The sequence below is a fragment of the Rhinoderma darwinii genome, chromosome 1 (genome assembly GCF_050947455.1).
Source record: "Rhinoderma darwinii isolate aRhiDar2 chromosome 1, aRhiDar2.hap1, whole genome shotgun sequence".
NCBI lineage: Eukaryota > Metazoa > Chordata > Amphibia > Anura > Rhinodermatidae > Rhinoderma > Rhinoderma darwinii.
This window is the reverse complement of record NC_134687.1, coordinates 154,832,743-154,845,264: the sequence shown is the minus strand read 5'-3', so window position 1 is coordinate 154,845,264 and position 12,522 is coordinate 154,832,743. Positions and strand designations below refer to the sequence as shown.

The following is a 12,522-nucleotide window of genomic DNA, read 5'->3' as shown; positions in this document are numbered from 1 at the left end:
ATAAGAGGCTTCAAAATGCACTAGGTGCTTCTTTGCTTCTGGGGCTTGTGTTTTAGTCCACGAGCGCAGTAGGGCCACATGTGGGACATTTCTAAAAACTGCAGAATCTGGACAATACATATTTAGTAGTGTTTCTCTGGTAAAACCTTCTCTGTTACAGAATTTTTTTTTATAAAATTGAAATTCAGCAGAAAAAATGAAATTTGCAAATTTCATTTCCACTTTGCTTTAATTCCTGTGAAATGCCTGAAGGGTTAAAAAACTTTCTATATGCTGTTTTGAATACTTTGAGGGGTCTAGTTTTTAAAATGGGGTGTATTATGGGGGTTTCTAATACATAGGCCCCTCAAATCCACTTCAGAACTGAACTGGTACCTTCAAAAAAAGGCTTTTGAAATTTTCTTAAGAATATGAGAAATTGCTGTTTATGTTCTAAGCCTTGTAACGTCCAAGAAAAATAAAAGAATGTTCAAAAAACTATGCCAATCTAAAGTAGACATATGGGAAATGTGAACTAGTAACTATTTTGGGTGGTATAACCGTCTGTTTTTCAAGCAGATGCATTTAAATTCTGAAAAATGCTATTTTTTGTAAATTTTCTCTAAATTTTGCAATTTTTCACAAATAAAGACTGAATATATCGACCAAATTTTACCACGAACATGAAGCCCAAAGTGTCACGAGAAAACAATCTCAGAATCGCTTGGATAGGTTTAAGCATTCCGACGTTATTACCACATAAAGTGAAATATGTCAGATTTGAAAAATGGGCTCTGAGCCTTAAGGCCCAAACTAGGCTGCGTCCTTAAGGGGTTAAGGTAGTGGAATTCCATAAATGAGACCACTCAATAGATAAAAATGAAGTCATTCAGTGGCATCAAAAGCAGCTATATCTGTGGGTCCTAAAACGGGCTATATATATTAAAATTAAAGAAGTTTGCCCATCATGGACATTTATGGCATATCCACAGGATATGCCATAAATGTCAGATTCCAGTCCCACCTCTGGGACCCGCACCTATCTCTAGAACAGGGCCCCCTAAACGCCGTTTTACCTTTCTCAGTTTCCGCTGCCTCCCGGGCCAATTCCTGATTACATGGTTGGAAGATATGAAAACAGCGTATCTCGCGTGCTATGCTGTTTCTGTAACTGTCTTTACTTCTATGGGATTTACAGTAAGAGCGTAGCTCAGCAAGCTAGGCTGTTTTAATAATTTCCGACCATGTAATCAGGAATTAGCCCGGGAGGCAGCTAGAACTGAGGAAGGTAAAACCGCGTTTGGAGGGTCCCGTTTTAGAGATAGGTGCGCGTCTCAGAGGTGGGACCCGCATCTATCGGACATTTATGACATATCCTGTGGATATGTCATAAATGTCCCTGATAGGCAAACCCCTTTAAATGTAATTAGAAGTCATCCAAACCTGATGCTTACACAGGATCAGCCGACAATCTAATGTGTATTAATTCCTCCTGAAAAAGAAGGATCCAGCATGTGGAATTTCAGCATGTTCGATACTTTGTTCTCCAAGAGATAAACTTCTTGAAGAGGGGTAACACAAAACCGCCTGCGGAAATGTTTTTAAAGTACTTTACAAGGATTATATTAGTATCATATCAATGGTTCAGGTAGCAGTTCAGTGGCCCTCATGTACTCAGTATTCGTGTTCTTAAATAGATTTCATTAATTATCGCTCCAGTCTCCGTATTCCATAGGGGATTAACAAATGTATATCAAACTTCTATAAATAAGACTACTGTTTAGTCAAGGAAAAAATCCTGTCTAAAGTTGAAGCCTTTCAAATAATTGTGGTTGACACCTGCCTTACTGTACCATCTCCTTGAACATCAAAGTGAAGACTCATCTGCAAGCTGCTACCATCAAGAAACGTTTTGAATTCCTGTGGCAAACATACACTGCTTTTGAGGAATGAATTTAGGAGAGGTGTTATGGGGTATCCTGCATGGTGTAGACTTTGCTTTGTTTTCACAGGTGCCTTTTATAATCTCTGCTTTTTAGAAGAAAACAGCCTACAAAGGCAATCATTATTTCAAAAAGAAAATCAAAAAGAAGCAAATTAAGGTATTCAGTCCGACGTTAGATTGTGTTACATAACAGATTTTTCAGGATTGACTGTACTTTTTATTTTAGGAGAAGACGTTTGTTTTCCTGTGCAATTTCCTAAAATAGTTTGTCCTTGTTTTTTTATTGCAGATCCCTAGTGTTACACTGTTTTTTTTTTGATCAGTCATCTTCAGTCATACTGGCTTCTCCTTACACAGTACCATACTATCTTCATGTTTTAGTTCAGCCCATAGATGATTTATAGCAGAAACCTTAAAATTGGCCCATTTCTCCATATGACAAAATTACCATGGTTTGAATTTTCCGATTAAGATACTAGAAGCCATACTCAAAAATTTAAAAATCCTCGTCTATATAATACAGGAGGATCCTTCTTATGATAAATGTTGTGTACTAGCTTATTTCTAGCAAATACCATCCCCTCTTCTCAAAATAAACAGGATTAATGGGGTTTTCCACTTTTTAACAAAATGTGTAAGTGGCAGTAGTTAAAGTTTACTTAGTTTATAAACATTTGACAACATAGACTGAATGGCCACTTTATTTGAGACACCTATCTAGTAGTGCATTGGAACGCCTTTAGCCTTCAGAGCCACAGCAATTCGTCATGGCATTGATTCCACTAGATGTTAAAATAGTTCTGGAGGAATATTGGACGATGCGAACAGGATAGCTTCTCGCACTTGCCGCTTAACCCCTTCCGGACATTTCTCGGTTTTCTTGAAAGATGCAGACTGTTTCCTGTACCACTTGTTTGGGAGTTGATTTTTAGTCTATCTTCAACACGAAAAGGTCGAACTAGCTCATCTTTAACCCCTTCCCGACATTTGTTGTATGGATGCGTCATGGAAAACTAGTACTTCCCGCATTTTGCCGTATCCATACGACAAATAATGGACACCGGCTCAGAAGCTGAGTCGGTGCCACCATCCACGGGTGTCGGCTGCATGTTATAGCTGACACCCTGGGGTAATGGCAAGGACCGAAGTTTTCTCCGATCGCCATTAACCTCTTAAATGCAGTGGTCAAAAGCGATCGCTGCATTTAAGGTGTTTGCAGCTCATCGGCAACCCAGCAATGAAATTGCCGGGATGCCGGTGGCTACAAAGGCAACCAGAGGCCTAACACTGACCTCCCTGTATGACTAGTGCGAAAGACTTTCAGGCCCCGACCGGAGGCGGTGCCTAAAGGCTTTCGTAGCCTCGGGCAAGATGGCACCGGCTCAGGAGCTGAGCCAACGTCATCAGCGGTGTGTCATCTGTATGTTACAGCTGACATCCACCTGTAACGGCAGGAACCGGAGCTAGCTCCGATTCCTGCCATTAACCCCTAAGATGCAGCGATCGAAAGCGATCGCTGCATCTTAGTGGTTGACAGCCCTGCCCTGCAATCGGAGGACTGCCGACTGCTACTATGGCAACAGGAGGCCTAACAAAGGTCTCCTGCTTTGCCATTATGTAAGCCGATTAGGCCCCGCCCGAAGGCGATGCCTAATCGGCTTGCTGTCAGTGAATGACTGACAGATCTAATATATTGCACTACATAGGTAGTGCAATGTATTAGAAAAAAAAATCTGACAGTTGGACCTTCAAGTCCCCTAGTGGGACTAAAGAAAAGTGTTAAAAAAGTAAAAATAAAAGTTTCAAGTAATAAAATAAAACACAATTGCCCTTTTTCCCTTATTAAGTCCTTTATTGATGAAAAAAAATAAAATAAACTATACATATTTGGTCTCGCCACATCCATAACGGCCTGAACTATAAAAATATTATGTTATTTATTCCACGTGGTGAACGGCGTAAAAACAAAACGTAAAAAAACAATGCCAGAATTTCGGTTTACGGTCACTTTGCCCTACATAACGTGGAATAAAAAGTGATCAAAAAGTCGCATATATCCAAAAATGGTACCAATACTAACTACAGCTGGTCCCGCAAAAAAACAGCTCTTATACATCTCTGTATACAAAAAAGTTATGTTTCTCAGAACATGGCAATAGAAAAAAGACATTCTTTTTACAAAAGTAATTTTATTGTGCAAAAAGTTGTAAAACATAAAAAAGTGCTATAAAATATGTATCGCCGGAATCGTACTGACCCGCAAAATAAGTTAACATGTCATTTATGACATGTGGTAAACGCTGTATAAAAAAAACTATGCCAGAATTGCTGTTTTTTGGTCATCTTGCCTCCCAAAAAATAGGATAAAAAGTGATCAAAAAATCGCATGTACCCCAAAATGGTACCAATAATAACTACAGCTCGACCCACAAAAAAACAGCCCTCATACCATTACGTCGTTCAAAAAATAAAATTAGTTAAAGTCAGGAAATAAAAAATATGCAGTTGTGCCGGCCCGAGGGGAACATTTATTAAGGCCCTAAAATTAGGGAACCAGGAAGGGGAGGACCCAAACATATCTGCTGGAAGCGAGGGCGCCCGTATTATACCAGGATAACACTTTCCAGCAAAATTCCCCAAACTGCAAATGTGCGGAGTGTGGACCAAAAGAGGATAAGAAGGGACATTTATCTGTGCAGAAAGGATTAAAATTTTTACTTTGCACCATCCACAGCGCAATCATTTATGGAAAAGTCCTGTTGGGTGAAAATGCTCATTACACCCCTTAATAAATGCCTTGAGGGGTGTAGTTTCCAAAATGGGGTCACTTCTCAGGGGTTTCTTTTATAATTTCACATCAGAGCCCTGCAAATGTGAACCAATACTTTGTAAGTCACCAAATTAGGCCTCAACTTTGCATGGTACTCTTTCTCTCCTGAGCCTGGTCGAATGTCCAGGCAAAAGATTAGGGACACATGTAGGGTGTTTCTAAAACCGGAAAACACAGCATAGTAATTAGAGAGCTGTCTTGTTATGGTGGCACAAGCTGGGCACCACATATTGGCATATCTATGCAAAAAATCCCATTTTCACTCTGCAAGATCGAGTGCACACTCATTTCTGCAAAACACCTGTGGGGTTAACATGCTCACTACACACCTAGGTGAATAACTTGAGGGGTATAGTTTCCAAAATGGGGTCACTTCTGGGGGGTTTCCACTGTTTAGGTCCCACAGGAACTTTTCGAATGCGACATAGAGCCCAGAAACCAATCCAGCAAAATCTGCACTCCAAACGCCAAATTGCGCCGCCTCCTGTTTTGAGCCCTGCTGTGTGTCCAAACAGCAGTTTATGACCACAAATGGGGTATTGCCGTACTCTAGAGAAGTTGCTTTACAAATTTTGGGGTTCTTTTTTTCCTTTATTTGTTGAGAAATTTTGAGCTAAAGCTACGTCTTATTGAAGAAAAAGGATTTTTTTATCTTCACTGCCGAATTCTAATAAAATCTATGAAACACCTGTGGTCTCAAAATGCTCACTACACCCCTGGATGAATTCCTCAAGGGGTGTAGTTTCCTAAATGGAGTTACTTTTTGGGTGTTTTCACGGTTTTGGTCCCTGAGGGGCTTTGCAAATGCAACATGTCCTCCGCAAATCATTCCTGCTAAATTTGAGCTCCAAAAGCCAAATGGCGCTCCTTCCGTTCTAAGCCCTGCTGTGTGTCCAAACAGCTGTTTATGACCACATATGGGGTATTGTTTTACTGGGGAGAAATTGCTTTACAAATGTTGGGGTGCTTTTTCTCCTTTAGTCCTTGTGGAAATGAGAAAAAATTTGCCAAACCTACATTTTCTTTGAAAAAAATTTGGATTTTCATTTTCACAGCCTACTTACAATAATTTCTGCAAAAAACCTGTTGGCCAAAATCCTCACTATACCCCTAGATAATTTCCTCAAGGGGTGTAGTTTCCAAAATGGGTCACTTATGGGGGGTTTCCACTGTTTTGTCCTCTCAGGGGCTTTGCAAATGCGACATGGCCTCCGCAAACCATTCCTGCTAAATTTGAGCGCCAAATGGCACTCTTTCCCTTCTAAGCCCTGCCAAACAGCCATTTATGACCACATATGGGGTAATGTTTTACTCAGGAGAAATTGCTTTACAAATGTTGCGGTGCTTTTTCTCCTTTAGTCCTTGTGGAAATGAGAAAAATTAGCTAAACCTACATTTGCTTTGAAAAAATATAGATTTTCATTTTCACGGCCCATTTACAATAATTTCTGCAAAAAACCTGTGGGGTTAAAATGCTCACTATACCCCTAGATAATTTCCCAAACATTTGTGGCTAAAGTATATCCTAATTAAAAGGAGGCCCCAAAATCCACTAGGTGCTCCTTTGCTTCTGAGGCCTGTACTTCAGTCCATAAGCACACTAGGACCACATGTGGGATATTTCTAAAAACTGCAGAATCTAGGCAATAAATATTGAGTTGTGTTTCTCTGGTAAAACCTTCTGTGTTACAAAAAAAATGATTAAAAATTAATTTCTGCAAAAAAAAATTACATTTGTAAATTTCACCTTTACTTTGCTTTAATTCCTGTGAAACATCTAAAGGGTTAAGAAACTTTCTAAATGCTGTTTTGAATACTTTGAGGGGTGATGTTTTTAAAATGGGGTGACTTATTGGGGTTTTTTAATATATAAGGCCCTCAAAGCTATTCACAACTGAACTGGCCCATGTTAAAATAGCCTTTTTAAATTTTCTTGAAAATGTGAGAAATTGCTGCTAAAGTTCTAAACTTCTAAGTTCTTGTAACGTCCTAGAAAAATAAAAGAATGTTAAAAAAACGATGCTAATCTAAAGTAGACATATGTGGATGTTAATTAGCAACAATTTTGGGTGGTGTAACTGCCTGTCTTACAAGCAGATACATTTACATTTAGAAAAATGATAATTTTTGCAATTTTTCTCGAAATTTTGGTGTTTTTCACAAATAAATAGTGAATGTATCGAGCAAATTTTGCCAGTAACATAAAGTCCAATGTGTCACGAGAAAACATTTGTAGAATCGCATGGATAGGTAAAAGCATTCCGAAGTTATTACCACATAAAGTGAAACGTCAGATTTTAAAAATGAGGCTCTGTCAGGAAGGTCAAAAGTGGCCAAAGCGAGAAGGGTTTAAAGGGTAACTAAACGTTCTACAAACTTCTGACATGTCATAGTGACGTGTCAGTAGTTTTGATTGGTGGGGGTCCGAGCACTGAGACACGCACCAATCGCTAAAACGAAGCAGCAGAAGGGCTCGTTTGAGCGCTTAGCCGCGTAGTTTCTGTTCAGCTTTTCCGGAAAGGCGATGTAGCGGAGTATGTGCTCATAGACTTTCTATTGAGCCGTAGACCGCTACATTGACTACTACATCCTTCTGCCATTAGGTAAACAACTGCCATGAAAGGATAAACTTGTCGGCCACAATGCTTAGGTGAGCACTACTGTTTAAATGTCCATCCACGGGTATCAGAGGACCCAAAGCATAACTAAAAAACATTCACAAAACAATTACTCCACTTTCACCAGCGTGAACTGTTGACACATGCTGTTTGTGCCAAATTCTGACTTTCCCATCAGCATGGAGCAACATAAATCTAGATTCATCTCCACTTCTTAGTGATCCAATTTTTGCGCTCTTTTGCCCACTGGAGTCTTGCCTTTTTGTTTCGATTAGATAACAATGGCACTCAAACTGGTCGTCTGCTGTTACAGCCCATCCGTGCTAAGGAAAGACGACTTGTATTTCGCTGCAATTTGCTTGACTGTGCAACGCCTGTTTGTCATAACAATTCTGAAATTCTCTGACCCTTTATGTCGTCAAGTTACTGACATCCACAGGGTCCCCATCCGCTGGATGTTTTTCCTTGGTCACACCATTCTCTGTAAACTCTTGACACCGTTGCATGAGAAACCCGCACAAGGTTGTCAGTTTTTCTAATGTGAATTCACACTGAAACTGATCCACTGAAGCTGATTTGATTCTATGCTGTATTCCGGGGTCACGTGTCTTATTTCCGTACAGGGAAGCTCCAATTGTGAAAGGGCAGATGTCTCTTTTAAAGTAGCCAGTATATTAGCAATCTTTACTTCAACTTTCTACGTTCCTACATTTTGAATAGTACTCTAATATAATATGTCATTTTTACACCAGTTAACCGACAGATTGTTTTTTAGTCCCAGTGACCACAGTGTTCTCAGGATCAATTAAATCAGCTATACAGAGTGAAAACCTTACCAAACAGCTCCTGATATCTCAGCTTCCAGGACCCTTGTGAGAATGTCATGGGTGAAATGTTGGGCTTAGCGGCAGTCTCAGCTACATTTTCCGGTTTTTAGTGAAGTTAGGCTTTCACAGTAATCTACCAGCATCGCAGTTTCCTATAATATAAAAATGCAAACTATTTTATATGGGACCAGCAAGCAGAGTAGAATGTTATTTCATGTTGCTCTTTTCATTTTCTATGCACTTGGATTTATCATGCAACATTGTTGGTCTGGTTGTAAGTAATTTACACTTAACTTCCTGAACTTTATTTTTGGATCTTCTCATTTTCGATTGATTATTTTTGATTTTTACATTAATTGTTTAAAGAATTGAGAAATGAACTGAACATTCTTTTAAGGTAGATACGATGCATTTTGAAAGTCTTCAGACCCTTTACTCATTACTTAGGTGAAGCACCTTTGGCAGCGATAACACTCTCCAGTCTTCTTGGGTATGATGCAGCAAGGTTTGCACACCTGGATTTGGTGATTTTCTGCCATAATTCTCTGTAGATCCTCTCAAGCACAATACTTTTCTCAATACTTTTCTCCATTCATCTTTCCCTCAACCCTGACCAGTCTCCCTGTCCCAGCCGCTGAAAAACACCCCACAGCATGATGCTGCCACCTCCATTCTTCACTGTAGGGATGGTATTGGGCAGGTGATGAGAAGTGCCTGGTTTCCTCCAGACATGACAAATTAGAATTGAGGCCAAAAAGTTCAATATTAGTTTCATCAAACCACAGAATCTTGTTTCTCACAGTCTGAGTCCTTTAGGTGCTTTTTTTGCAAACTCCAGGTGAACTTTCATGTGTCTTTTACTGATGAGAGGCTTCTTTCTGGCCACTCTTGCTATAAAAACTTTTTACATTTAAGAATTATGGAGGCTACTGTGCTCTTGGGAACTTTCAGTGCAGTAGAATTTTTTTTGTACCCTTCTCCAGATCTGTGCCTCCATACAATCCTGTCTCTGAGCTTTACAGGAAGTTCTTTCCTTCACATGGCTTGTTTTTGCTCTGATATGCATTGTCAGCTGTAAGACCTTATATAGACAGGGGTGTGTCTTTCCAAATCATGTCCAATCAAATTAATTTACCACAGGACTCCAATCAAGGTATAGAAACATTTCCAAGATGATCTAGAGAAATGGGAGGACCCCAGAGCTAAATTTCAAGTGTCATAGCAAAGGGTCTCAATACTTATGTCCATGCGAAATATGAGTTTTTCATTTTTTTTTTAAATTCTAAAATACTGTTTTTACTTTGTTATTATGGGATATTGTGTGCAGAATGATGGGGAAAAACTTGAATTTTTTTTATTTTAGCACAAGGCCTCAACATAACAAAATTAAAAGGGTCTGAAGACTTTCCGAATGCACTGTATATGCAAATCCGTCACTTCATTTCAACATTCTTTAAAATCAGACCTGGGACACTCAATTGAAGATTTGAGAATACTTGTAGAGTTCTACCGTTCCACCTCCTATGTAGCGGCATAGGAAAAGGAAATAGGCCAGATCCCTGATAACATTACTTGGCAGCACGAATGGGAGAATTCTCACACTTGTTCCCATTCATATAACATTAAAGAAACATCATTCAAACTCTTATCTATATGGTACCTAACTCCAGTATGAGTGGCAAAAATGTTTCCCACTCAATCTAATCTATGCTTCCTGCGGCTGTGTTGAGGTGAGATCATTGTCACATTCGGTGGACTTGTCTAGTGATAAAGACCCATTCAAAACGCGTGGACAGTAGGATCCGAGCTAAACTGAATCTCCTGTAGACACACACCCAATAAATTGTTATACAGTTTCCCCAGGGTATGACAATGCCATATATGCATATATTTGGAGCGCAGATTTTGCTTGGTAGCGGTTTTGTTTGCCGTTTTTCTGGTATTTAAATTTATAATATGCCCCATGTAAGCTGTGTGGAGTATATCAGGGCATAATAAGGTAGTATATTAATTATCCCCCTTTTGGAACATACTCTGCACCTTTGCAGTTTGGGGAATTTTGCAGGGAAAGTGTTGCCCTGGTACAGTAAGGGCACCCTCACTTCCAGCAGATGTGCTTGGGCCCTCCCCATCCTTGTCCCCAAATATTAGGGCCTTGATAACCACCTCTTAAAAACATAAGAAATGTTCGCCGCTTGCATGCTTTTTGATCCCCGCCATATGGTAGCCATAACTTTTTTATTTTTTCATAAGCGTAGCTATATAAAGTGTTGTTTTTTTGTAGGGCAATCTGTAGTTACTATTGGTACCATTTTGGGGTACATGTAACTTTCACCTTTTTGTCCATTTTTTGGGAGGCAAGGTAATAAAAAAAAACAGCAATTTCTGCATATTTTTTTTTAAATACGGCATTCACAACGTGGTATAACTGACTTGTTAACTTTATATTTTGGGTCAGTTCAATTATGGTGATACCAAACTAGTACAGGCTTTTTTTATGTTTTACTAAATGATTTAAAAAAAAAATCATTATTTTGCGTCCCCATATTCTGAGAGCCATAACTTTTATTTTTCTGTTTTCTAAACTGTGTGAGGGCTTGTTTTTTGCAGGACGAGTTGTAGTGTCTATTGGTACCGTTGGTACCATTTTGGGGTACATGTGACTTTTTGATCACATTTTATAACATTTTTAAAGAGGCAAAGTGACCTAAAATCTTTTTTTTTTTTACAGTTCGGTATAAATGACGTGAACTTTATTCTGTGGGTCAGAAGAATTGTTACTTATGTAGTGCAGTGTATTATAACCATCAGTTTTACATGGACAGGCAGACTTTTAGGCCCTGCCTCAGGCTTTTCGTACATAGCAGACCTGGAGACCACTGTTAGGCCTCCGGTTGCCATAGGCTCATGGGCTCCAAACCACTTAGATGCCGCTGCCGCTTTTGACTGTGGCATCTAAGGTGTAATTAACTGGATTGGGAGATAGCTCTGACCCCAGCCGTTACAGCTGAGTGTCAGCTGTAATACACGCTGACACCCGCTGCTGATGGTGCTGGCTCAGCTTCTGACCTTGCAGTAACTTGCTGTTACATCAAATGTCAGCAAGGGGTTAAATTCACTATTAGTCAGGATATGTGGTGTGCATCTAATGCCCTTAAATTTCCACCTGCCAAAACTTTGAATGCTAGCCGGTTCAGGGAGCCATGGTGTATCCCAGATTAAAGTGGCCTGAGTTCAACCCAAGATACCTAACACATCCCATGCATTTCACCAAAACTTGTGATCATGTGGTAATGTGGGTAATTTTTTTTAAAGTTCGTCTTACATTAATGAGCTTTTAGAGCCCCAAACAATTGATCTGTGTATAGGAAATTTTTTAACATGTCTTTGTCAGGATCAAGACTTGTCAGCTCCTGAACTTTAATATATAAATGACAGAGTATAGAGTGAGTAGTTAACAGGAAGCGTTCCATGCTGTGATCCACAATAGACTGTTGGCTTAATTTCACGGTAAGGTATTGATTATCTCGAGTTGAATGTCGTACATTGTGATATCATCTTACCATTTTGCAGCACACCTTTGACTATCTATTGCTGTATGTGTGTTTACAGTTAAGAGGCAAATTAAGGACGGAATTGTATCGACATTTCTGGGAACTAGGATCAGGGCCGCTTATTCATGATCGCTTCCCATAATACAAGTACGCTTTTAAGCATTTATAATATTGTTTTTGTAGATTTCTATAGATTAGAAGTGAAGCGTTTAATTATATGGTTTTAACAGTATCCATGCGTTGTTTGGCCGATATATTCACACTTTGCTAAATATTACATACAAGCTAGGTCAGATCTCACCCTATTTAAGTAGTATCAAGGGTTGCTCAATTGCTCAGATATACTGTATTGTAATATCTAATTTTAAGAACAATATTGATTTACAATTGACCATCAGATATGTTATGTTACCTACTTGGCTCACTTATTGACCCAATTGTCAGGTTGGGGCAGATAAGCAAATCATTTATGTCCTGCTTTACTTGGGTAGATTATATATATATTTGCCCAGAGAAGTGCATGTCTAAAATGTGGCTAGCTATATAGACAGTGGAAATTGAACTACTTTGAACACAAGTGTTGGAAGGGAGTAGTATGTGCTTCATTGATTAATCTTCACTCTTTCCGTGCATAGGTATCTACTAGACTTCGGAATGGATTTTACCCCCTTTGAGTGCTTTTGACAGTTCATTGTTATTTCACTTATATTCAGGCCAAGCCCTATGTCGATAAATCCAGCCCTCCATGCAGCATTACAATTCACAGCAG

At 39.3% G+C, this 12,522-nt stretch overlaps 1 protein-coding gene across 2 annotated transcripts in view; it reads left to right on the top strand.

Moving 5' to 3' along the window:
• AFG2A (AAA ATPase AFG2A) overlaps positions 1-12,522 on the top strand; it is a 524,877-nt gene that overhangs the window by 370,049 nt on the left and 142,306 nt on the right. The window contains exons 15-16 of one of the 2 annotated variants that reach the window (XR_012883023.1): positions 1,992-2,081; positions 11,812-11,900. The exons of the other annotated variant lie outside the window; for it this stretch is intronic. The gene's annotated coding sequence lies outside the window, so the exon portion shown is untranslated. The remainder of the gene's footprint in view (positions 1-1,991; positions 2,082-11,811; positions 11,901-12,522) is intronic. 2 annotated transcript variants of the gene reach the window in all.